This window comes from Parasteatoda tepidariorum, chromosome 1 (genome assembly GCF_982258835.1).
Source record: "Parasteatoda tepidariorum strain Cologne lab strain chromosome 1, Ptep-v5.0, whole genome shotgun sequence".
Lineage (NCBI taxonomy): Eukaryota > Metazoa > Arthropoda > Arachnida > Araneae > Theridiidae > Parasteatoda > Parasteatoda tepidariorum.
The window spans coordinates 108,605,756-108,633,631 of NC_141755.1; positions in this window are offsets into that span (position 1 = coordinate 108,605,756).

Here is a 27,876-nt window from a genome sequence, read left to right on the forward strand (position 1 = left end):
ATTCAGAAGTCTTCGGAACTTAGAAAATTTCTGACGTTTTTGGTACTTAGAAAAATTCTGGTGATTTCGGTACTTGGAAAATTTCTGACCTTTTCGGTACTTAGAAAATTTCTGACCTTTTCGGTACTTAGAAAAATTCTGACGAATTCGGTACTTAGAAAACATTCAGAAGTTATCGATACTTAGAAAATTTCTGACTTTTTCGGTACATAGGAAAATTCTGCCGATTTCGGTACTTAGAAAAATTCTAATGACTTCGGTACTTAGAAAAATTCTGACGATTTCGGTACTTAGAAAATTTCTGACGTTATCGGTACTTAGAAAAATTCTGACGATTTCGGTACTTAGAAAATTTCTGTCGTTTTCGGTACTTAGAAAAATTCTGCCGATTTCGGTACTTAGAAAATTCTGACGATTTCGGTACTTAGAAAACAATCAGAAGTTTTTGGTACTAAGAAAATTTCTGTCGTTTTAGGTACTTAGAAAAATTCTGACGAATTCGGTACTTAGAAAACATTCAGAAGTTATCGATACTTAGAAAATTTCTGACTTTTTCGGTACATAGGAAAATTCTGTCGATTTAGGTACTTAGAAAACATTCAGAAGTCTTCGGTACTTAGAAAATTTCTGACGTTATCGGTACTTAGAAAAATTCTGACGATTTCGGTACTTAGAAAAATTCTGTCGATTTCGGTACTTAGAAAAATTCTGTTGATTTCGGTACTCAGAAAATTTCTGCCTTTTTCGGTACTTTGAAAATTTCAGACGTTTTCGGTACTTAGAAAACATTCCGACGATTTCGGATCATAGATAAATTCTGTTGATTTCGGAACTTAGAAAATTTCTGACGTTTTCGGTACTTAGAAAAATTCTGGTGATTTCGGAACTTTGAAATATTCTGTTGATTTCGGTACTTTGAAAAATTCTGTTGAATTCGGTACTTAGAAAAATTCTGTTGATTTCGGTACTTGGAAAAATTCTGTCGATTTCGGTACTTAGAAAAATTCTGTTGATTTCGGTACTTAGAAAATTTCTGCCTTTTTCGGTACTTTGAAAATTTCAGACGTTTTCGGTACTTAGAAAAATTCTGTCGATTTCGGTACTTAGAAAACAATCAGAAGATTTTGGTACTAAGAAAATTTCTGTCGTTTTAGGTACTTAGAACAATTCTGATGATTTCGGTACTTAGAAAAATTCTGTTGATTTTGGTACTTAGAAAATTTCTGACCTTTTCGGTACTTAGAAAATATCTGACATTTTCGGTACTTAGAAAAATTCTTACGATTTTGATACTTATTAAATATTCAGAAGTTTTCGGTACTTAGAAAAATTCTGCCGATTTCGGTACTTAGAAAAATTCTGTTGATTTCGGTACTTAGTAAAATTCTGTCGATTTCGGTACTTAGAAAAGACTCGGAAGTTTTCGGTACTTAGAAAATTTCTGACGTTATCGGTTCTTAGAAAAATTCTTACGATTTTGATACTTATTAAACATTCAGAAGTTTTCGGTACTTAGAAAAATTCTGCCGATTTCGGTACTTAGAAAAATTCTGTTGATTTCGGTACTTAGTAAAATTCTGTCGATTTCGGTACTTAGAAAAGACTCGGAAGTTTTCGGTACTTAGAAAATTTCTGACGTTATCGGTTCTTAGAAAAATTCTGACGATTTCGGTACTTAGAAAAATTCTGTCGATTTCGGTATTTAGAAAAATTCTGTTGATTTCGGTACTTAGAAAATTTCTGCCTTTTTCGGTACTTTGAAAATTTCAGACGTTTTCGGTACTTAGAAAACATTCCGACGATTTCGGAGCATAGATAAATTCTGTTGATTTCGGAACTTAGAAAATTTCTGACGTTTTCGGTACTTAGAAAAATTCTGGTGATTTCGGAACTTTGAAATATTCTGTTGATTTCGGTACTTTGAAAAATTCTGTTGAATTCGGTACTTAGAAAAATTCTGTTGATTTCGGTACTTAGAAAAATTCTGTCGATTTCGGTACTTAGAAAAATTCTGTTGATTTCGGTACTTAGAAAATTTCTGCCTTTTTCGGTACTTTGAAAATTTCAGACGTTTTCGGTAATTAGAAAACATTCCGACGATTTTGGTACTTAGAAAAATTCTGTTGATTTCGGTACTTAGAAAAATTCTGTCGATTTCGGTACTTAGAAAAATTCTGTTGATTTTGGTACTATGAAAATTTCTGACCTTTTCGGAACTTAGAAAATATCTGACGTTTTCGTTACTTAGAAAAATTCTGTCGATTTCGGTATTTAGAAAAATTCTGTTGATTTCGGTACTTAGAAAATTTCTGCCTTTTTCGGTACTTTGAAAATTTCAGACGTTTTCGGTAATTAGAAAACATTCCGACGATTTTGGTACTTAGAAAAATTCTGTTGATTTTGGTACTATGAAAATTTCTGACCTTTTCGGAACTTAGAAAATATCTGACGTTTTCATTACTTAGAAACATGCTGTCGATTTCGGTACTTAGAAAACATTCAGAAGTCTTCGGAACTTAGAAAATTTCGGACGTTTTTGGTACTTAGAAAAATTCTGGTGATTTCGGTACTTGGAAAATTTCTGACCTTTTCGGTACTTAGAAAATTTCTGACCTTTTCGGTACTTAGAAAAATTCTGACGAATTCGGTACTTAGAAAACATTCAGAAGTTATCGATACTTAGAAAATTTCTGACTTTTTCGGTACATAGGAAAATTCTGCCGATTTCGGTACTTAGAAAAATTCTAATGACTTCGGTACTTAGAAAAATTCTGACGATTTCGGTACTTAGAAAATTTCTGACGTTATCGGTACTTAGAAAAATTCTGACGATTTCGGTACTTAGAAAATTTCTGTCGTTTTCGGTACATAGAAAAATTCTGCCGATTTCGGTACTTAGAAAATTCTGACGATTTCGGTACTTAGAAAACAATCAGAAGTTTTTGGTACTAAGAAAATTTCTGTCGTTTTAGGTACTTAGAAAAATTCTGACGAATTCGGTACTTAGAAAACATTCAGAAGTTATCGATACTTAGAAAATTTCTGACTTTTTCGGTACATAGGAAAATTCTGTCGATTTCGGTACTTAGAAAACATTCAGAAGTCTTCGGTACTTAGAAAATTTCTGACGTTATCGGTACTTAGAAAAATTCTGAATATTTCGGTACTTAGAAAAATTCTGTCGATTTCGGTACTTAGAAAAATTCTGTTGATTTCGGTACTTAGAAAATTTCTGCCTTTTTCGGTACTTTGAAAATTTCAGACGTTTTCGGTACTTAGAAAACATTCCGAAGATTTCGGATCATAGATAAATTCTGTTGATTTCGGAACTTAGAAAATTTCTGACGTTTTCGGTACTTAGAAAAATTCTGGTGATTTCGGAACTTTGAAATATTCTGTTGATTTCGGTACTTTGAAAAATTCTGTTGAATTCGGTACTTAGAAAAATTCTGTTGATTTCGGTACTTAGAAAAATTCTGTCGATTTCGGTACTTAGGAAAATTCTGTTGATTTCGGTACTTAGAAAATTTCTGCCTTTTTCGGTACTTTGAAAATTTCAGACGTTTTCGGTACTTAGAAAACATTCCGACGATTTTGGTACTTAGAAAAATTCTGTTGATTTTGGTACTATGAAAATTTCTGACCTTTTCGGAACTTAGAAAATATCTGACGTTTTCATTACTTAGAAACATGCTGTCGATTTCGGTACTTAGAAAACATTCAGAAGTCTTCGGAACTTAGAAAATTTCGGACGTTTTTGGTACTTAGAAAAATTCTGGTGATTTCGGTACTTGGAAAATTTCTGACCTTTTCGGTACTTAGAAAATTTCTGACCTTTTCGGTACTTAGAAAAATTCTGACGAATTCGGTACTTAGAAAACATTCAGAAGTTATCGATACTTAGAAAATTTCTGACTTTTTCGGTACATAGGAAAATTCTGCCGATTTCGGTACTTAGAAAAATTCTAATGACTTCGGTACTTAGAAAAATTCTGACGATTTCGGTACTTAGAAAATTTCTGACGTTATCGGTACTTAGAAAAATTCTGACGATTTCGGTACTTAGAAAATTTCTGTCGTTTTCGGTACATAGAAAAATTCTGCCGATTTCGGTACTTAGAAAATTCTGACGATTTCGGTACTTAGAAAACAATCAGAAGTTTTTGGTACTAAGAAAATTTCTGTCGTTTTAGGTACTTAGAAAAATTCTGACGAATTCGGTACTTAGAAAACATTCAGAAGTTATCGATACTTAGAAAATTTCTGACTTTTTCGGTACATAGGAAAATTCTGTCGATTTCGGTACTTAGAAAACATTCAGAAGTCTTCGGTACTTAGAAAATTTCTGACGTTATCGGTACTTAGAAAAATTCTGAATATTTCGGTACTTAGAAAAATTCTGTCGATTTCGGTACTTAGAAAAATTCTGTTGATTTCGGTACTTAGAAAATTTCTGCCTTTTTCGGTACTTTGAAAATTTCAGACGTTTTCGGTACTTAGAAAACATTCCGAAGATTTCGGATCATAGATAAATTCTGTTGATTTCGGAACTTAGAAAATTTCTGACGTTTTCGGTACTTAGAAAAATTCTGGTGATTTCGGAACTTTGAAATATTCTGTTGATTTCGGTACTTTGAAAAATTCTGTTGAATTCGGTACTTAGAAAAATTCTGTTGATTTCGGTACTTAGAAAAATTCTGTCGATTTCGGTACTTAGGAAAATTCTGTTGATTTCGGTACTTAGAAAATTTCTGCCTTTTTCGGTACTTTGAAAATTTCAGACGTTTTCGGTACTTAGAAAAATTCTGTCGATTTCGGTACTTAGAAAACAATCAGAAGATTTTGGTACTAAGAAAATTTCTGTCGTTTTAGGTACTTAGAACAATTCTGATGATTTCGGTACTTAGAAAAATTCTGTTGATTTTGGTACTTAGAAAAGACTCGGAAGTTTTCGGTACTTAGAAAATTTCTGACGTTATCGGTTCTTAGAAAAATTCTGACGATTTCGGTACTTAGAAAAATTCTGTCGATTTCGGTATTTAGAAAAATTCTGTTGATTTCGGTACTTAGAAAATTTCTGCCTTTTTCGGTACTTTGAAAATTTCAGACGTTTTTGGTACTTAGAAAACATTCCGACGATTTCGGAGCATAGATAAGTTCTGTTGATTTCGGAACTTAGAAAATTTCTGACGTTTTCGGTACTTAGAAAAATTCTGGTGATTTCGGAACTTTGAAATATTCTGTTGATTTCGGTACTTTGAAAAATTCTGTTGAATTCGGTACTTAGAAAAATTCTGTTGATTTCGGTACTTGGAAAAATTCTGTCGATTTCGGTACTTAGAAAAATTCTGTTGATTTCGGTACTTAGAAAATTTCTGCCTTTTTCGGTACTTTGAAAATTTCAGACGTTTTCGGTACTTAGAAAAATTCTGTCGATTTCGGTACTTAGAAAACAATCAGAAGATTTTGGTACTAAGAAAATTTCTGTCGTTTTAGGTACTTAGAACAATTCTGATGATTTCGGTACTTAGAAAAATTCTGTTGATTTTGGTACTTAGAAAATTTCTGACCTTTTCGGTACTTAGAAAATATCTGACATTTTCGGTACTTAGAAAAATTCTTACGATTTTGATACTTATTAAATATTCAGAAGTTTTCGGTACTTAGAAAAATTCTGCCGATTTCGGTACTTAGAAAAATTCTGTTGATTTCGGTACTTAGTAAAATTCTGTCGATTTCGGTACTTAGAAAAGACTCGGAAGTTTTCGGTACTTAGAAAATTTCTGACGTTATCGGTTCTTAGAAAAATTCTGACGATTTCGGTACTTAGAAAAATTCTGTCGATTTCGGTATTTAGAAAAATTCTGTTGATTTCGGTACTTAGAAAATTTCTGCCTTTTTCGGTACTTTGAAAATTTCAGACGTTTTCGGTACTTAGAAAACATTCCGACGATTTCGGAGCATAGATAAATTCTGTTGATTTCGGAACTTAGAAAATTTCTGACGTTTTCGGTACTTAGAAAAATTCTGGTGATTTCGGAACTTTGAAATATTCTGTTGATTTCGGTACTTTGAAAAATTCTGTTGAATTCGGTACTTAGAAAAATTCTGTTGATTTCGGTACTTAGAAAAATTCTGTCGATTTCGGTACTTAGAAAAATTCTGTTGATTTCGGTACTTAGAAAATTTCTGCCTTTTTCGGTACTTTGAAAATTTCAGACGTTTTCGGTACTTAGAAAAATTCTGTCGATTTCGGTACTTAGAAAACAATCAGAAGATTTTGGTACTAAGAAAATTTCTGTCGTTTTAGGTTCTTAGAACAATTCTGATGATTTCGGTACTTAGAAAAATTCTGTTGATTTTGGTACTTAGAAAAGACTCGGAAGTTTTCGGTACTTAGAAAATTTCTGACGTTATCGGTTCTTAGAAAAATTCTGACGATTTCGGTACTTAGAAAAATTCTGTCGATTTCGGTATTTAGAAAAATTCTGTTGATTTCGGTACTTAGAAAATTTCTGCCTTTTTCGGTACTTTGAAAATTTCAGACGTTTTCGGTACTTAGAAAACATTCCGACGATTTCGGAGCATAGATAAGTTCTGTTGATTTCGGAACTTAGAAAATTTCTGACGTTTTCGGTACTTAGAAAAATTCTGGTGATTTCGGAACTTTGAAATATTCTGTTGATTTCGGTACTTTGAAAAATTCTGTTGAATTCGGTACTTAGAAAAATTCTGTTGATTTCGGTACTTAGAAAAATTCTGTCGATTTCGGTACTTAGAAAAATTCTGTTGATTTCGGTACTTAGAAAATTTCTGCCTTTTTCGGTACTTTGAAAATTTCAGACGTTTTCGGTAATTAGAAAACATTCCGACGATTTTGGTACTTAGAAAAATTCTGTTGATTTCGGTACTTAGAAAAATTCTGTCGATTTCGGTACTTAGAAACATTCTGTCGATTTCGGTACTTAGAAAACATTCAGAAGTCTTCGGAACTTAGAAAATTTCTGACGTTTTTGGTACTTAGAAAAATTCTGGTGATTTCGGTACTTGGAAAATTTCTGACCTTTTCGGTACTTAGAAAAATTCTGACGAATTCGGTACTTAGAAAACATTCAGAAGTTATCGATACTTAGAAAATTTCTGACTTTTTCGGTACATAGGAAAATTCTGCCGATTTCGGTACTTAGAAAAATTCTAATGACTTCGGTACTTAGAAAAATTCTGACGATTTCGGTAATTAGAAAATTTCTGACGTATTCGGTACTTAGAAAAATTCTGACGATTTCGGTACTTAGAAAACAATCAGAAGTTTTTGGTACTAAGAAAATTTCTGTCGTTATAGGTACTTAGAAAAATTCTGATGATTTCGGTACTTAGAAAAATTCTGTTGATTTTGGTACTTTGAAAATTTCTGACCTTTTCGGTACTTAGAAAATATCTGACGTTTTCGGTACTTAGAAAAATTCTGTCGATTTCGGTAATTAGAAAACATTCAGAAGTCTTCGGTACTTAGAAAATTTCTGACGTTTTCGGTACTTAGAAAAATTCTTACGATTTTGATACTTATTAAACATTCAGAAGTTTTCGGTACTTAGAAAAATTCTGCCGATTTCGGTACTTAGAAAAATTCTGTTGATTTCGGTACTTAGTAAAATTCTGTCGATTTCGGTACTTAGAAAAGACTCGGAAGTTTTCGGTACTTAGAAAATTTCTGACGTTATCGGTACTTAGAAAAATTCTGACGATTTCGGTACTTAGAAAAATTCTGTCGATTTCGGTATTTAGAAAAATTCTGTTGATTTCGGTACTTAGAAAATTTCTGCCTTTTTCGGTACTTTGAAAATTTCAGACGTTTTCGGTACTTAGAAAACATTCCGACGATTTCGGAGCATAGATAAATTCTGTTGATTTCGGAACTTAGAAAATTTCTGACGTTTTCGGTACTTAGAAAAATTCTGGTGATTTCGGAACTTTGAAATATTCTGTTGATTTCGGTACTTTGAAAAATTCTGTTGAATTCGGTACTTAGAAAAATTCTGTTGATTTCGGTACTTAGAAAAATTCTGTCGATTTCGGTACTTAGAAAAATTCTGTTGATTTTGGTACTATGAAAATTTCTGACCTTTTCGGTACTTAGAAAATATCTGACGTTTTCGGTACTTAGAAACATTCTGTCGATTTCGGTACTTAGAAAACATTCAGAAGTCTTCGGAATTTAGAAAATTTCTGACGTTTTTGGTACTTAGAAAAATTCTGGTGATTTCGGTACTTGGAAAATTTCTGACCTTTTCGGTACTTAGAAAATTTCTGTCCTTTTCGGTACTTAGAAAAATTCTGACGAATTCGGTACTTAGAAAACATTCAGAAGTTATCGATACTTAGAAAATTTCTGACTTTTTCGGTACATAGGAAAATTCTGCCGATTTCGGTACTTAGAAAAATTCTAATGACTTCGGTACTTAGAAAAATTCTGACGATTTCGGTTCTTAGAAAATTTCTGACGTTATCGGTACTTAGAAAACAATCAGAAGTTTTTGGTACTAAGAAAATTTCTGTCGTTTTAGGTACTTAGAAAAATTCTGATGATTTCGGTACTTAGAAAAAGTCTGTAGATTTTGGTACTTAGAAAATTTCTGACCTTTTCGGTACTTAGAAAATTTCTGACTTTTTCGGTACTTAGAAAAATTCTTACGAATTTGATACTTATTAAACATTCAGAAGTTTTCGGTACTTAGAAAAATTCTGCCGATTTCGGTTCTTAGAAAAATTCTGTTGATTTCGGTACTTAGAAAAATTTTGTCGATTTCGGTACTTAGAAAAGACTCGGAAGTTTTCGGTACTTAGAAAATTTCTGACGTTTTCGGTACTTAGAAAAATTCTGATGATTTCGGTATTTAGAAAAATTCTGTTGATTTTGGTACTTAGAAAATTTCTGACCTTTTCGGTACTTAGAAAATATCTGACGTTTTCGGTACTTAGAAAAATTCTGTCGATTTCGGTACTTAGAAAACATTCAGAAGTCTTCGGTTCTTAGAAAAATTCAGACGATTTCGGTACTTAGAAAAATTCCGATGATTTCGGTACTTAGAAAATTTCTGCCTTTTTCGGTACTTAGAAAACATTCAGAAGTTTTCGGTACTTAGAAAATTTCTGACGTTATCGGTACTTAGAAAAATTCTGACGATTTCGGTACTTAGAAAATTTCTGTCGTTTTCGGTACTTAGAAAAATTCTGCCGATTTCGGTACTTAGAAAATTCTGACGATTTCGGTACTTAGAAAACAATCAGAAGTTTTTGGTACTAAGAAAATTTCTGTCGTTTTAGGTACTTAGAAAAATTCTGATGATTTCGGTACTTAGAAAAAGTCTGTCGTTTTCGGTACTTAGAAAAATTCTGCCGATTTCGGTACTTAGAAAATTTCTGACCTTTTCGGTACTTAGAAAATATCTGACGTTTTCGGTACTTAGAAAAATTCTGTCGATTTCGGTACTTAGAAAACATTCAGAAGTCTTCGGTACTTAGAAAATATCTGACGTTTTCGGTACTTAGAAAAATTCTGTCGATTTCGGTACTTAGAAAACATTCAGAAGTCTTCGGTACTTAGAAAATTTCTGCCGATTTCGGTACTTAGAAAAATTCTGTTGATTTCGGTACTTAGAAAAATTCTGTCGATTTCGGTACTTAGAAAAGACTCGGAAGTTTTCGGTACTTAGAAAATTTCTGACGTTTTCGGTACTTAGAAAAATTCTGATGATTTCGGTACTTAGAAAATTTCTGACCTTTTCGGTATTTAGAAAATTTCAAACGATTTCGGTACTTAGAAAAATTCAGACGATTTCGGTACTTAGAAAATTTTTGCCTTTTTCGGTACTTAGAAAACATTCAGAAGTTTTCGGTACTTTGAAAATATCTGACATTTTCGGTACTTAGAAAAATTCTGCTGATTTCGGTACTTAGAAAATTCTGACGATTTCGGTACTTAGAAAACAATCAGAAGATTTTGGTACTAAGAAAATTTCTGTCGTTTTAGGTACTTAGAAAAATTCTGATGATTTCGGTACTTAGAAAAATTCTGTTGATTTTGGTACTTAGAAAATCTCTGACCTTTTCGGTACTTAGAAAATATCTGACGTTTTCGGTACTTAGAAAAATTCTGTCGATTTCGGTACTTAGAAAACATTCAGAAGTCTTCGGTACTTAGAAATTTTCTGACGTTTTCGGTACTTAGAAAAATTCTTACGATTTTGATACTTATTAAACATTCAGAAGTTTTCGGTACTTAGAAAAATTCTGCCGATTTCGGTACTTAGAAAAATTCTGTTGATTTCGGTACTTAGTAAAATTCTGTCGATTTCGGTACTTAGAAAAGACTCGGAAGTTTTCGGTACTTAGAAAATTTCTGCCGATTTCGGTACTTAGAAAATTTCTGACGTTATCGGTACTTAGAAAAATTCTGACGATTTCGGTACTTAGAAAAATTCTGTTGATTTTGGTACATAGAAAATTTCTGACCTTTTCGGTACTTAGAAAATATCTGACGTTTTCGGTACTTAGAAAAATTCTGTCGATTTCGGTACTTAGAAAACATTCAGAAGTCTTTGGTTCTTAGAAAAATTCAGACGATTTCGGTACTTAGAAAAATTCCGATGATTTCGGTACTTAGAAAATTCTGACGATTTCGGTACTTAGAAAATTCTGACGATTTCGGTACTTAGAAAACAATCAGAAGTTTTTGGTACTAAGAAAATTTCTGTCGTTTTAGGTACTTAGAAAAATTCTGATGATTTCGGTACTTAGAAAAAGTCTGACCTTTTCGGTATTTAGAAAATTTCAAACGATTTCGGTACTTAGAAAAATTCAGACGATTTCGGTACTTAGAAAAGACTCGGAAGTTTTCGGTACTTAGAAAATTTCTGACGTTATCGGTACTTAGAAAAATTCTGACGATTTCGGTACTTAGAAAAATTCTGTCGATTTCGGTACTTAGAAAAATTCTGTTGATTTCGGTACTTAGAAAATTTCTGCCTTTTTCGGTACTTTGAAAATTTCAGACGTTTTTGGTACTTAGAAAACATTCCGACGATTTCGGAGCATAGATAAATTCTGTTGATTTCGGAACTTAGAAAATTTCTGACGTTTTCGGTACTTAGAAAAATTCTGGTGATTTCGGAACTTTGAAATATTCTGTTGATTTCGGTACTTTGAAAAATTCTGTTGAATTCGGTTCTTAGAAAAATTCTGTTGATTTCGGTACTTAGAAAAATTCTGTCGATTTCGGTACTTAGAAAAATTCTGTTGATTTCGGTACTTAGAAAATTTCTGCCTTTTTCGGTACTTTGAAAATTTCAGACGTTTTCGGTACTTAGAAAACATTCCGACGATTTTGGTACTTAGAAAAATTCTATTGATTTCGGTACTTAGAAAAATTCTGTCGATTTCGGTACTTAGAAAAATTCTGTTGATTTTAGTACTATGAAAATTTCTGACCTTTTCGGTACTTAGAAAATATCTGACGTTTTCGGTACTTAGAAACATTCTGTCGATTTCGGTACTTAGAAAACATTCAGAAGTCTTCGGAACTTAGAAATTTCTGACGTTTTTGGTACTTAGAAAAATTCTGGTGATTTCGGTACTTGGAAAATTTCTGACCTTTTCGGTACTTAGAAAATTTCTGACCTTTTCGGTACTTAGAAAAATTCTGACGAATTCGGTACTTAGAAAACATTCAGAAGTTATCGAAACTTAGAAAATTTCTGACTTTTTCGGTACTTAGGAAAATTCTGCCGATTTCGGTACTTAGAAAAATTCTAATGACTTCGGTACTTAGAAAAATTCTGACGATTTCGGTACTTAGAAAATTTCTGACCTTTTCGGTACTTGGAAAATTTCTGACCTTTTCGGTAATTAGAAAATTTCTGACCTTTACGGTACTTAGAAAAATTCTGACGATTCCGGTACTTAGAAAACAATCAGAAGTTTTTGGTACTAAGAAAATTTCTGTCGTTTTCGGTACTTAGAAAAATTCTGTTGATTTTGGTACTTATAAAATTTTTGACCTTTTCGGTACTTAGAAAATATCTGACGTTTTCGGTACTTGGAAAAATTCTGTCGATTTCAGTACTTAGAAAACATTCAGAAGTCTTCGGTACTTAGAAAATTTCTGACGTTTTCGGTACTTAGAAAAATTCTGTTGATTTCGGTACTTAGATAATTTCTGCCTTTTTCGGTATTTAGAAAATTTCAAACGATTTTGGTACTTAGAAAAATTCAGACGATTTCGATACTTAGAAAAATTCTGCCGATTTCGATACTTAGAAAAATTCTGACGAATTCGGTACTTAGAAAACATTCAGAAGTTATCGATACTTAGAAAATTTCTGACTTTTTCGGTACTTAGGAAAATTCTGCCGATTTCGGTACTTAGAAAAATTCTAATGACTTCGGTACTTAGAAAAATTCTGACGATTTCGGTACTTAGAAAATTTCTGACCTTTTCGGTACTTGGAAAATTTCTGACCTTTTCGATAATTAGAAAATTTCTGACCTTTACGGTACTTAGAAAAATTCTGACGATTTCGGTACTTAGAAAAATTCTGGTGATTTCGGTTCTTAGAAAATTTCTGTCGTTTTCGGTACTTAGAAAAATTCTGCCGATTTCGGTACTTAGAAAAATTCTGACGATTTCGGTACTTAGAAAATTTCTGACCTTTTCGGTACTTGGAAAATTTCTGACCTTTTCGGTAATTAGAAAATTTCTGACCTTTACGGTACTTAGAAAAATTCTGACGATTTCGGTACTTAGAAAACAATCAGAAGTTTTTAGTACTAAGAAAATTTCTGTCGTTTTAGGTACTTAGAAAAATTCTGATGATTTCGGTACTTAGAAAAATTCTGTTGATTTTGGTACTTAGAAAATTTCTGACCTTTTCGGTACTTAGAAAATATCTGACGTTTTCGGTACTTAGAAAAATTCTGTCGATTTCGGTACTTAGAAAACATTCAGAAGTCTTCGGTACTTAGAAAATTTCTGACGTTTTCGGGACTTGGAAAATTTCTGACCTTTTCGGTAATTAGAAAATCTCTGACCTTTTCGGTACTTAGAAAATATCTGACGTTTTCGGTACTTAGAAAAATTCTGTCGATTTCGGTACTTAGAAAACATTCAGAAGTCTTCGGTACTTAGAAATTTTCTGACGTTTTCGGTACTTAGAAAAATTCTTACGATTTTGATACTTATTAAACATTCAGAAGTTTTCGGTACTTAGAAAAATTCTGCCGATTTCGGTACTTAGAAAAATTCTGTTGATTTCGGTACTTAGTAAAATTCTGTCGATTTCGGTACTTAGAAAAGACTCGGAAGTTTTCGGTACTTAGAAAATTTCTGACGTTATCGGTACTTAGAAAACATTCAGAAGTCTTCGGTTCTTAGAAAAATTCAGACGATTTCGGTACTTAGAAAAATTCCGATGATTTCGGTACTTAGAAAATTTCTGCCTTTTTCGGTACTTAGAAAACATTCAGAAGTTTTCGGTACTTAGAAAATTTCTGACGTTATCGGTACTTAGAAAAATTCTGACGATTTCGGTACTTAGAAAATTTCTGTCGTTTTCGGTACTTAGAAAAATTCTGCCGATTTCGGTACTTAGAAAACAATCAGAAGTTTTTGGTATTAAGAAAATTTCTGTCGTTTTAGGTACTTAGAAAAATTCTGATGATTTCGGTACTTAGAAAAAGTCTGTAGATTTTGGTACTTAGAAAATTTCTGACCTTTTCGGTACTTAGAAAATATCTGACGTTTTCGGTACTTAGAAAAATTCTGTCGATTTCGGTACTTAGAAAACATTCAGAAGTCTTCGGTACTTAGAAAATTTCTGACGTTTTCGGGACTTGGAAAATTTCTGACCTTTTCGGTAATTAGAAAATCTCTGACCTTTTCGGTACTTAGAAAATATCTGACGTTTTCGGTACTTAGAAAAATTCTGTCGATTTCGGTACTTAGAAAACATTCAGAAGTCTTCGGTACTTAGAAATTTTCTGACGTTTTCGGTACTTAGAAAAATTCTTACGATTTTGATACTTATTAAACATTCAGAAGTTTTCGGTACTTAGAAAAATTCTGCCGATTTCGGTACTTAGAAAAATTCTGTTGATTTCGGTACTTAGTAAAATTCTGTCGATTTCGGTACTTAGAAAAGACTCGGAAGTTTTCGGTACTTAGAAAATTTCTGACGTTATCGGTACTTAGAAAAATTCTGACGATTTCGGTACTTAGAAAAATTCTGTTGATTTTGGTACTTAGAAAATTTCTGACCTTTTCGGTACTTAGAAAATATCTGACGTTTTCGGTACTTAGAAAAATTCTGTCGATTTCGGTACTTAGAAAACATTCAGAAGTCTTCGGTTCTTAGAAAAATTCAGACGATTTCGGTACTTAGAAAAATTCCGATGATTTCGGTACTTAGAAAATTTCTGCCTTTTTCGGTACTTAGAAAACATTCAGAAGTTTTCGGTACTTAGAAAATTTCTGACGTTATCGGTACTTAGAAAAATTCTGACGATTTCGGTACTTAGAAAATTTCTGTCGTTTTCGGTACTTAGAAAAATTCTGCCGATTTCGGTACTTAGAAAACAATCAGAAGTTTTTGGTACTAAGAAAATTTCTGTCGTTTTAGGTACTTAGAAAAATTCTGATGATTTCGGTACTTAGAAAAAGTCTGTAGATTTTGATACTTAGAAAATTTCTGATCTTTTCGGTACTTAGAAAATATCTGACGTTTTCGGTACTTAGAAAAATTCTGTCGATTTCGGTACTTAGAAAACATTCAGAAGTCTTCGGTACTTAGAAAATTTCTGACGTTTTCGGTACTTAGAAAAATTCTTACGATTTTGATACTTATTAAACATTCAGAAGTTTTCGGTACTTAGAAAAATTCTGCCGATTTCGGTACTTAGAAAAATTCTGTTGATTTCGGTACTTAGAAAAATTCTGTCGATTTCGGTACTTAGAAAAGACTCGGAAGTTTTCGGTACTTAGAAAATTTCTGACGTTTTCGGTACTTAGAAAAATTCTGATGATTTCGGTACTTAGAAAATTTCTGACCTTTTCGGTATTTAGAAAATTTCAAACGATTTCGGTACTTAGAAAAATTCAGACGATTTCGGTACTTAGAAAAATTCCGACGATTTCGGTACTTAGAAAATTTTTGCCTTTTTCGGTACTTAGAAAACATTCAGAAGTTTTCGGTACTTAGAAAATTTCTGACGTTATCGGTACTTAGAAAAATTCTGACGATTTCGGTACTTAGAAAAATTCTGTCGATTTCGGTACTTAGAAAAATTCTGTTGATTTCGGTACTTAGAAAATTTCTGCCTTTTTCGGTACTTTAAAAATTTCAGACGTTTTTGGTACTTAGAAAACATTCCGACGATTTCGGAGCATAGATAAATTCTGTTGATTTCGGAACTTAGAAAATTTCTGACGTTTTCGGTACTTAGAAAAATTCTGGTGATTTCGGAACTTTGAAATATTCTGTTGATTTCGGTACTTTGAAAAATTCTGTTGAATTCGGTTCTTAGAAAAATTCTGTTGATTTCGGTACTTAGAAAAATTCTGTCGATTTCGGTACTTAGAAAAATTCTGTTGATTTCGGTACTTAGAAAATTTCTGCCTTTTTCGGTACTTTGAAAATTTCAAACGTTTTCGGTACTTAGAAAACATTCCGACGATTTTGGTACTTAGAAAAATTCTATTGATTTCGGTACTTAGAAAAATTCTGTCGATTTCGGTACTTAGAAAAATTCTGTTGATTTATGTACTATGAAAATTTCTGACCTTTTCGGTACTTAGAAACATTCTGTCGATTTCGGTACTTAGAAAACATTCAGAAGTCTTCGGAACTTAGAAAATTTCTGACGTTTTTGGTACTTAGAAAAATTCTGGTGATTTCGGTACTTGGAAAATTTCTGACCTTTTCGGTACTTAGAAAAATTCCGACGATTTCGGTACTTAGATAATTTCTGCCTTTTTCGGTACTTAGAAAACATTCAGAAGTTTTCGGTACTTAGAAAATTTCTGACGTTATCGGTACTTAGAAAAATTCTGACGATTTCGGTACTTAGAATACATTCAGAAGTTATCGATACTTAGAAAATTTCTGACTTTTTCGGTACTTAGGAAATTTCTGCCGATTTCTTTACTTAGAAAAATTCTAATGACTTCGGTACTTAGAAAAATTCTGACGATTTCGGTACTTAGAAAATTTCTGACCTTTTCGGTACTTGGAAAATTTCTGACCTTTTCGGTATTTAGAAAATTTCAAACGATTTTGGTACTTAGAAAAATTCTATTGATTTCGGTACTTAGAAAAATTCTGTCGATTTCGGTACTTAGAAAAATTCTGTTGATTTATGTACTATGAAAATTTCTGACCTTTTCGGTACTTAGAAACATTCTGCCTTTTTCGGTACTTAGAAAACATTCAGAAGTTTTCGGTACTTATAAAATTTCTGACGTTATCGGTACTTAGAAAAATTCTGACGATTTCGGTACTTAGAAAAATTCTGGTGATTTCGGTTCTTAGAAAATTTCTGTCGTTTTCGGTACTTAGAAAAATTCTGCCGATTTCGATACTTAGAAAAATTCTGACCAATTCGGTACTTAGAAAACATTCAGAAGTTATCGATACTTAGAAAATTTCTGACTTTTTCGGTACTTAGGAAAATTCTGCCGATTTCGGTACTTAGAAAAATTCTAATGACTTCGGTACTTGGAAAATTTCTGACCTTTTCGGTAATTAGAAAATTTCTGACCTTTACGGTACTTAGAAAAATTCTGAAGATTTCGGTACTTAGAAAACAATCAGAAGTTTTTGGTACTAAGAAAATTTCTGTCGTTTTAATTACTTAGAAAAATTCTGATGATTTCGGTACTTAGAAAATTTCTGACGTTTTCGGGACTTGGAAAATTTCTGACCTTTTCGGTAATTAGAAAATTTCTGACCTTTACGGTACTTAGAAAAATTCTGACGATTTCGGTACTTAGAAAACAATCACAAGTTTTCGGTACTTAGATAATTTCTGACGTTTTCGTTACTTAGAAAAATTCTGCCGATTTCGGTACTTAGAAAAATTCTGTTGATTTCGGTACTTAGAAAACAATCAGAAGTTTTCGGTACTTAGAAAATTTCTGACGTTTTCGGTATTTAGAAAATTTCAAACGATTTCGGTACTTAGAAAAATTCAGACGATTTCGATACTTAGAATAATTCCGACGATTTCGGTACTTAGAAAATTTCTGCCTTTTTCGGTACTTAGAAAACAATCAGAAGTTTTTGGTACTAAGAAAATTTCTGTCGTTTTCGGTACTTAGAAAATATCTGACGTTTTCGGTACTTAGAAAAATTCTGTCGATTTCAGTACTTAGAAAACATTCAGAAGTCTTCGGTACTTAGAAAATTTCTGACGTTTTCGGTACTTAGAAAAATTCTGTTGATTTCGGTACTTAGAAAAATTCTGTCGATTTCGGTACTTAGAAAAGACTCGGAAGTTTTCGGTACTTAGAAAATTTCTGACGTTTTCGGTATTCAGAAAATTTCAAACGATTTCGGTACTTAGAAAAATTCAGACGATTTCGATACTTAGAAAAATTCCGACGATTTCGGTACTTAGAAAATTTCTGCCTTTTTCGGTACTTAGAAAACATTCAGAAGTTTTCGGTACTTAGAAAATTTCTGACGTTATCGGTACTTAGAAAAATTCTGACGATTTCGGTACTTAGAAAAATTCTGGTGATTTCGGTTCTTAGAAAATTTCTGTCGTTTTCGGTACTTAGAAAAATTCTGCCGATTTCGATACTTAGAAAAATTCTGACCAATTCGGTACTTAGAAAACATTCAGAAGTTATCGATACTTAGAAAATTTCTGACTTTTTCGGTACTTAGGAAAATTCTGCCGATTTCGGTACTTAGAAAAATTCTAATGACTTCGGTACTTAGAAAAATTCTGACGATTTCGGTACTTAGAAAATTTCTGACCTTTTCGGTACTTGGAAAATTTCTGACCTTTTCGGTAATTAGAAAAATTCTGCCGATTTCGGTACTTAGAAAAATTCTGTTGATTTCGGTACTTAGAAAACAATCAGAAGTTTTCGGTACTTAGAAAATTTCTGACGTTTTCGGTATTTAGAAAATTTCAAACGATTTCGGTACTTAGAAAAATTCAGACGATTTCGATACTTAGAATAATTCCGACGATTTCGGTACTTAGAAAATTTCTGCCTTTTTCGGTACTTAGAAAACAATCAGAAGTTTTTGGTACTAAGAAAATTTCTGTCGTTTTCGGTACTTAGAAAAATTCTGATGATTTCGGTTCTTAGAAAAATTCTGTTGATTTTGGTACTTAGAAAATTTTTGACCTTTTCGGTACTTAGAAAATATCTGACGTTTTCGGTACTTAGAAAAATTCTGTCGATTTCAGTACTTAGAAAACATTCAGAAGTCTTCGGTACTTAGAAAATTTCTGACGTTTTCGGTACTTAGAAAAATTCTGTTGATTTCGGTACTTAGAAAAATTCTGTCGATTTCGGTACTTAGAAAAGACTCGGAAGTTTTTGGTACTAAGAAAATTTCTGTCGTTTTAGGTACTTAAAAAATTCTGATGATTTCGGTACTTAGAAAATTTCTGACCTTTTCGGTATTTAGAAAATTTCAAACGATTTTGGTACTTAGAAAAATTCAGACGATTTCGATACTTAGAAAAATTCCGACGATTTCGGTACTTAGAAAATTTCTGACCTTTTCGGTACTTAGAAAATATCTGACGTTTTCGGTACTTAGAAAAATTCTGTCGATTTCGGTACTTAGAAAACATTCAGAAGTCTTCGGTACTTAGAAAATTTCTGACGTTTTCGGGACTTGGAAAATTTCTGACCTTTTCGGTAATTAGAAAATCTCTGACCTTTTCGGTACTTAGAAAATATCTGACGTTTTCGGTACTTAGAAAAATTCTGTCGATTTCGGTACTTAGAAAACATTCAGAAGTCTTCGGTACTTAGAAATTTTCTGACGTTTTCGGTACTTAGAAAAATTCTTACGATTTTGATACTTATTAAACATTCAGAAGTTTTCGGTACTTAGAAAAATTCTGCCGATTTCGGTACTTAGAAAAATTCTGTTGATTTCGGTACTTAGTAAAATTCTGTCGATTTCGGTACTTAGAAAAGACTCGGAAGTTTTCGGTACTTAGAAAATTTCTGACGTTATCGGTACTTAGAAAACATTCAGAAGTCTTCGGTTCTTAGAAAAATTCAGACGATTTCGGTACTTAGAAAAATTCCGATGATTTCGGTACTTAGAAAATTTCTGCCTTTTTCGGTACTTAGAAAACATTCAGAAGTTTTCGGTACTTAGAAAATTTCTGACGTTATCGGTACTTAGAAAAATTCTGACGATTTCGGTACTTAGAAAATTTCTGTCGTTTTCGGTACTTAGAAAAATTCTGCCGATTTCGGTACTTAGAAAACAATCAGAAGTTTTTGGTATTAAGAAAATTTCTGTCGTTTTAGGTACTTAGAAAAATTCTGATGATTTCGGTACTTAGAAAAAGTCTGTAGATTTTGGTACTTAGAAAATTTCTGACCTTTTCGGTACTTAGAAAATATCTGACGTTTTCGGTACTTAGAAAAATTCTGTCGATTTCGGTACTTAGAAAACATTCAGAAGTCTTCGGTACTTAGAAAATTTCTGACGTTTTCGGGACTTGGAAAATTTCTGACCTTTTCGGTAATTAGAAAATCTCTGACCTTTTCGGTACTTAGAAAATATCTGACGTTTTCGGTACTTAGAAAAATTCTGTCGATTTCGGTACTTAGAAAACATTCAGAAGTCTTCGGTACTTAGAAATTTTCTGACGTTTTCGGTACTTAGAAAAATTCTTACGATTTTGATACTTATTAAACATTCAGAAGTTTTCGGTACTTAGAAAAATTCTGCCGATTTCGGTACTTAGAAAAATTCTGTTGATTTCGGTACTTAGTAAAATTCTGTCGATTTCGGTACTTAGAAAAGACTCGGAAGTTTTCGGTACTTAGAAAATTTCTGACGTTATCGGTACTTAGAAAAATTCTGACGATTTCGGTACTTAGAAAAATTCTGTTGATTTTGGTACTTAGAAAATTTCTGACCTTTTCGGTACTTAGAAAATATCTGACGTTTTCGGTACTTAGAAAAATTCTGTCGATTTCGGTACTTAGAAAACATTCAGAAGTCTTCGGTTCTTAGAAAAATTCAGACGATTTCGGTACTTAGAAAAATTCCGATGATTTCGGTACTTAGAAAATTTCTGCCTTTTTCGGTACTTAGAAAACATTCAGAAGTTTTCGGTACTTAGAAAATTTCTGACGTTATCGGTACTTAGAAAAATTCTGACGATTTCGGTACTTAGAAAATTTCTGTCGTTTTCGGTACTTAGAAAAATTCTGCCGATTTCGGTACTTAGAAAACAATCAGAAGTTTTTGGTACTAAGAAAATTTCTGTCGTTTTAGGTACTTAGAAAAATTCTGATGATTTCGGTACTTAGAAAAAGTCTGTAGATTTTGATACTTAGAAAATTTCTGATCTTTTCGGTACTTAGAAAATATCTGACGTTTTCGGTACTTAGAAAAATTCTGTCGATTTCGGTACTTAGAAAACATTCAGAAGTCTTCGGTACTTAGAAAATTTCTGACGTTTTCGGTACTTAGAAAAATTCTTACGATTTTGATACTTATTAAACATTCAGAAGTTTTCGGTACTTAGAAAAATTCTGCCGATTTCGGTACTTAGAAAAATTCTGTTGATTTCGGTACTTAGAAAAATTCTGTCGATTTCGGTACTTAGAAAAGACTCGGAAGTTTTCGGTACTTAGAAAATTTCTGACGTTTTCGGTACTTAGAAAAATTCTGATGATTTCGGTACTTAGAAAATTTCTGACCTTTTCGGTATTTAGAAAATTTCAAACGATTTCGGTACTTAGAAAAATTCAGACGATTTCGGTACTTAGAAAAATTCCGACGATTTCGGTACTTAGAAAATTTTTGCCTTTTTCGGTACTTAGAAAACATTCAGAAGTTTTCGGTACTTAGAAAATTTCTGACGTTATCGGTACTTAGAAAAATTCTGACGATTTCGGTACTTAGAAAAATTCTGTCGATTTCGGTACTTAGAAAAATTCTGTTGATTTCGGTACTTAGAAAATTTCTGCCTTTTTCGGTACTTTAAAAATTTCAGACGTTTTTGGTACTTAGAAAACATTCCGACGATTTCGGAGCATAGATAAATTCTGTTGATTTCGGAACTTAGAAAATTTCTGACGTTTTCGGTACTTAGAAAAATTCTGGTGATTTCGGAACTTTGAAATATTCTGTTGATTTCGGTACTTTGAAAAATTCTGTTGAATTCGGTTCTTAGAAAAATTCTGTCGATTTCGGTACTTAGAAAAATTCTGTTGATTTCGGTACTTAGAAAATTTCTGCCTTTTTCGGTACTTTGAAAATTTCAAACGTTTTCGGTACTTAGAAAACATTCCGACGATTTTGGTACTTAGAAAAATTCTATTGATTTCGGTACTTAGAAAAATTCTGTCGATTTCGGTACTTAGAAAAATTCTGTTGATTTATGTACTATGAAAATTTCTGACCTTTTCGGTACTTAGAAACATTCTGTCGATTTCGGTACTTAGAAAACATTCAGAAGTCTTCGGAACTTAGAAAATTTCTGACGTTTTTGGTACTTAGAAAAATTCTGGTGATTTCGGTACTTGGAAAATTTCTGACCTTTTCGGTACTTAGAAAAATTCCGACGATTTCGGTACTTAGATAATTTCTGCCTTTTTCGGTACTTAGAAAACATTCAGAAGTTTTCGGTACTTAGAAAATTTCTGACGTTATCGGTACTTAGAAAAATTCTGACGATTTCGGTACTTAGAATACATTCAGAAGTTATCGATACTTAGAAAATTTCTGACTTTTTCGGTACTTAGGAAATTTCTGCCGATTTCTTTACTTAGAAAAATTCTAATGACTTCGGTACTTAGAAAAATTCTGACGATTTCGGTACTTAGAAAATTTCTGACCTTTTCGGTACTTGGAAAATTTCTGACCTTTTCGGTATTTAGAAAATTTCAAACGATTTTGGTACTTAGAAAAATTCTATTGATTTCGGTACTTAGAAAAATTCTGTCGATTTCGGTACTTAGAAAAATTCTGTTGATTTATGTACTATGAAAATTTCTGACCTTTTCGGTACTTAGAAACATTCTGCCTTTTTCGGTACTTAGAAAACATTCAGAAGTTTTCGGTACTTATAAAATTTCTGACGTTATCGGTACTTAGAAAAATTCTGACGATTTCGGTACTTAGAAAAATTCTGGTGATTTCGGTTCTTAGAAAATTTCTGTCGTTTTCGGTACTTAGAAAAATTCTGCCGATTTCGATACTTAGAAAAATTCTGACCAATTCGGTACTTAGAAAACATTCAGAAGTTATCGATACTTAGAAAATTTCTGACTTTTTCGGTACTTAGGAAAATTCTGCCGATTTCGGTACTTAGAAAAATTCTAATGACTTCGGTACTTGGAAAATTTCTGACCTTTTCGGTAATTAGAAAATTTCTGACCTTTACGGTACTTAGAAAAATTCTGAAGATTTCGGTACTTAGAAAACAATCAGAAGTTTTTGGTACTAAGAAAATTTCTGTCGTTTTAATTACTTAGAAAAATTCTGATGATTTCGGTACTTAGAAAATTTCTGACGTTTTCGGGACTTGGAAAATTTCTGACCTTTTCGGTAATTAGAAAATTTCTGACCTTTACGGTACTTAGAAAAATTCTGACGATTTCGGTACTTAGAAAACAATCACAAGTTTTCGGTACTTAGATAATTTCTGACGTTTTCGTTACTTAGAAAAATTCTGCCGATTTCGGTACTTAGAAAAATTCTGTTGATTTCGGTACTTAGAAAACAATCAGAAGTTTTCGGTACTTAGAAAATTTCTGACGTTTTCGGTATTTAGAAAATTTCAAACGATTTCGGTACTTAGAAAAATTCAGACGATTTCGATACTTAGAATAATTCCGACGATTTCGGTACTTAGAAAATTTCTGCCTTTTTCGGTACTTAGAAAACAATCAGAAGTTTTTGGTACTAAGAAAATTTCTGTCGTTTTCGGTACTTAGAAAATATCTGACGTTTTCGGTACTTAGAAAAATTCTGTCGATTTCAGTACTTAGAAAACATTCAGAAGTCTTCGGTACTTAGAAAATTTCTGACGTTTTCGGTACTTAGAAAAATTCTGTTGATTTCGGTACTTAGAAAAATTCTGTCGATTTCGGTACTTAGAAAAGACTCGGAAGTTTTCGGTACTTAGAAAATTTCTGACGTTTTCGGTATTCAGAAAATTTCAAACGATTTCGGTACTTAGAAAAATTCAGACGATTTCGATACTTAGAAAAATTCCGACGATTTCGGTACTTAGAAAATTTCTGCCTTTTTCGGTACTTAGAAAACATTCAGAAGTTTTCGGTACTTAGAAAATTTCTGACGTTATCGGTACTTAGAAAAATTCTGACGATTTCGGTACTTAGAAAAATTCTGGTGATTTCGGTTCTTAGAAAATTTCTGTCGTTTTCGGTACTTAGAAAAATTCTGCCGATTTCGATACTTAGAAAAATTCTGACCAATTCGGTACTTAGAAAACATTCAGAAGTTATCGATACTTAGAAAATTTCTGACTTTTTCGGTACTTAGGAAAATTCTGCCGATTTCGGTACTTAGAAAAATTCTAATGACTTCGGTACTTAGAAAAATTCTGACGATTTCGGTACTTAGAAAATTTCTGACCTTTTCGGTACTTGGAAAATTTCTGACCTTTTCGGTAATTAGAAAAATTCTGCCGATTTCGGTACTTAGAAAAATTCTGTTGATTTCGGTACTTAGAAAACAATCAGAAGTTTTCGGTACTTAGAAAATTTCTGACGTTTTCGGTATTTAGAAAATTTCAAACGATTTCGGTACTTAGAAAAATTCAGACGATTTCGATACTTAGAATAATTCCGACGATTTCGGTACTTAGAAAATTTCTGCCTTTTTCGGTACTTAGAAAACAATCAGAAGTTTTTGGTACTAAGAAAATTTCTGTCGTTTTCGGTACTTAGAAAAATTCTGATGATTTCGGTTCTTAGAAAAATTCTGTTGATTTTGGTACTTAGAAAATTTTTGACCTTTTCGGTACTTAGAAAATATCTGACGTTTTCGGTACTTAGAAAAATTCTGTCGATTTCAGTACTTAGAAAACATTCAGAAGTCTTCGGTACTTAGAAAATTTCTGACGTTTTCGGTACTTAGAAAAATTCTGTTGATTTCGGTACTTAGAAAAATTCTGTCGATTTCGGTACTTAGAAAAGACTCGGAAGTTTTTGGTACTAAGAAAATTTCTGTCGTTTTAGGTACTTAAAAAATTCTGATGATTTCGGTACTTAGAAAATTTCTGACCTTTTCGGTATTTAGAAAATTTCAAACGATTTTGGTACTTAGAAAAATTCAGACGATTTCGATACTTAGAAAAATTCCGACGATTTCGGTACTTAGAAAATTTCTGCCTTTTTCGGTACTTAGAAAACATTCAGAAGTTTTCGGTACTTATAAAATTTCTGACGTTATCGGTACTTAGTAAAATTCTGACGATTTCGGTACTTAGAAAAATTCTGGTGATTTCGGTTCTTAGAAAATTTCTGTCGTTTTCGGTACTTAGAAAAATTCTGCCGATTTCGATACTTAGAAAAATTCTGACCAATTCGGTACTTAGAAAACATTCAGAAGTTATCGATACTTAGTAAATTTCTGACTTTTTCGGTACTTAGGAAAATTCTGCCGATTTCGGTACTTAGAAAAATTCTAATGACTTCGGTACTTAGAAAAATTCTGACGATTTCGGTACTTAGAAAATTTCTGACCTTTTCGGTACTTGGAAAATTTCTGACCTTTTCGGTAAGTAGAAAATTTCTGACCTTTACGCTACTTAGAAAAATTCTGAAGATTTCGGTACTTAGAAAACAATCAGAAGTTTTTGGTACTAAGAAAATTTCTGTCGTTTTAGGTACTTAGAAAAATTCTGATGATTTCGGTACTTAGAAAATTTCTGACGTTTTCGGGACTTGGAAAATTTCTGACCTTTTCGGTAATTAGAAAATTTCTGACCTTTACGGTACTTAGAAAAATTCTGACGATTTCGGTACTTAGAAAACAATCAGAAGTTTTCGGTACTTAGATAATTTCTGACGTTTTCGTTACTTAGAAAAATTCTGCCGATTTCGGTACTTAGAAAAATTCTGTTGATTTCGGTACTTAGAAAACAATCAGAAGTTTTCGGTACTTAGAAAATTTCTGACGTTTTCGGTATTTAGAAAATTTCAAACGATTTCGGTACTTAGAAAAATCCAGACGATTTCGATACTTAGAATAATTCCGACGATTTCGGTACTTAGAAAATTTCTGCCTTTTTCGGTACTTAGAAAACATTCAGAAGTTTTTGGTACTAAGAAAATTTCTGTCGTTTTCGGTACTTAGAAAATATCTGACGTTTTCGGTACTTAGAAAAATTCTGTCGATTTCAGTACTTAGAAAACATTCAGAAGTCTTCGGTACTTAGAAAATTTCTGACGTTTTCGGTACTTAGAAAAATTCTGTTGATTTCGGTACTTAGAAAAATTCTGTCGATTTCGGTACTTAGAAAAGACTCGGAAGTTTTCGGTACTTAGAAAATTTCTGACGTTTTCGGTATTTAGAAAATTTCAAACGATTTCGGTACTTAGAAAAATTCAGACGATTTCGATACTTAGAAAAATTCCGACGATTTCGGTACTTAGAAAATTTCTGCCTTTTTCGGTACTTAGAAAACATTCAGAAGTTTTCGGTACTTAGAAAATTTCTGACGTTATCGGTACTTAGAAAAATTCTGACGATTTCGGTACTTAGAAAAATTCTGGTGATTTCGGTTCTTAGAAAATTTCTGTCGTTTTCGGTACTTAGAAAAATTCTGCCGATTTCGATACTTAGAAAAATTCTGACCAATTCGGTACTTAGAAAACATTCAAAAGTTATCGATACTTAGAAAATTTCTGACTTTTTCGGTACTTAGGAAAATTCTGCCGATTTCGGTACTTAGAAAATTTCTGACCTTTTCGGTACTTGGAAAATTTCTGACCTTTTCGGTAATTAGAAAATTTCTGACCTTTACGGTACTTAGAAAAATTCTGAAGATTTCGGTACTTAGAAAACAATCAGAAGTTTTTGGTACTAAGAAAATTTCTGTCGTTTTAGGTACTTAGAAAAATTCTGATGATTTCGGTACTTAGAAAATTTCTGACGTTTTCGGGACTTGGAAAATTTCTGACCTTTTCGGTAATTAGAAAATTTCTGACCTTTACGGTACTTAGAAAAATTCTGACGATTTCGGTACTTAGAAAACAATCAGAAGTTTTCGGTACTTAGATAATTTCTGACGTTTTCGTTACTTAGAAAAATTCTGCCGATTTCGGTACTTAGAAAAATTCTGTTGATTTCGGTACTTAGAAAACAATCAGAAGTTTTCGGTACTTAGAAAATTTCTGACGTTTTCGGTATTTAGAAAATTTCAAACGATTTCGGTACTTAGAAAAATTCAGACGATTTCGAGACTTAGAATAATTCCGACGATTTCGGTACTTAGAAAATTTCTGCCTTTTTCGGTACTTAGAAAACAATCAGAAGTTTTTGGTACTAAGAAAATTTCTGTCGTTTTCGGTACTTAGAAAAATTCTGATGATTTCGGTTCTTAGAAAAATTCTGTTGATTTTGGTACTTAGAAAATTTTTGACCTTTTCGGTACTTAGAAAATTTCTGACGTTTTCGGTACTTAGAAAAATTCTGTTGATTTCGGTACTTAGAAAAATTCTGTCGATTTCGGTACTTAGAAAAGACTCGGAAGTTTTCGGTACTTAGAAAATTTCTGACGTTTTCGGTATTTAGAAAATTTCAAACGATTTCGGTACTTAGAAAAATTCAGACGATTTCGATACTTAGAAAAATTCCGACGATTTCGGTACTTAGAAAATTTCTGCCTTTTTCGGTACTTAGAAAACATTCAGAAGTTTTCGGTACTTAGAAAATTTCTGACGTTATCGGTACTTAGAAAAATTCTGACGATTTCGGTACTTAGAAAAATTCTGGTGATTTCGGTACTTAGAAAATTTCTGACCTTTTCGGTACTTAGAAAAATTCTGACGAATTCGGTACTTAGAATACATTCAGAAGTTATCGATACTTAGAAAATTTCTGACTTTTTCGGTACTTAGGAAATTTCTGCCGATTTCTTTACTTAGAAAAATTCTAATGACTTCGGTACTTAGAAAAATTCTGACGATTTCGGTACTTAGAAAATTTCTGACCTTTTCGGTACTTGGAAAATTTCTGACCTTTTCGGTAATTAGAAAATTTCTGACCTTTACGGTACTTAGAAAAATTCTGACGATTTCGGTACTTAGAAAACAATCAGAAGTTTTTGGTACTAAGAAAATTTCTGTCGTTTTAGGTACTTAAAAAATTCTGATGATTTCGGTACTTAGAAAATTTCTGACCTTTTCGGTATTTAGAAAATTTCAAACGATTTTGGTACTTAGAAAAATTCAGACGATTTCGATACATAGAAAAATTCCGACGATTTCGGTACTTAGAAAATTTCTGCCTTTTTCGGTACTTAGAAAACATTCAGAAGTTTTCGGTACTTATAAAATTTCTGACGTTATCGGTACTTAGAAAAATTCTGACGATTTCGGTACTTAGAAAAATTCTGGTGATTTCGGTTCTT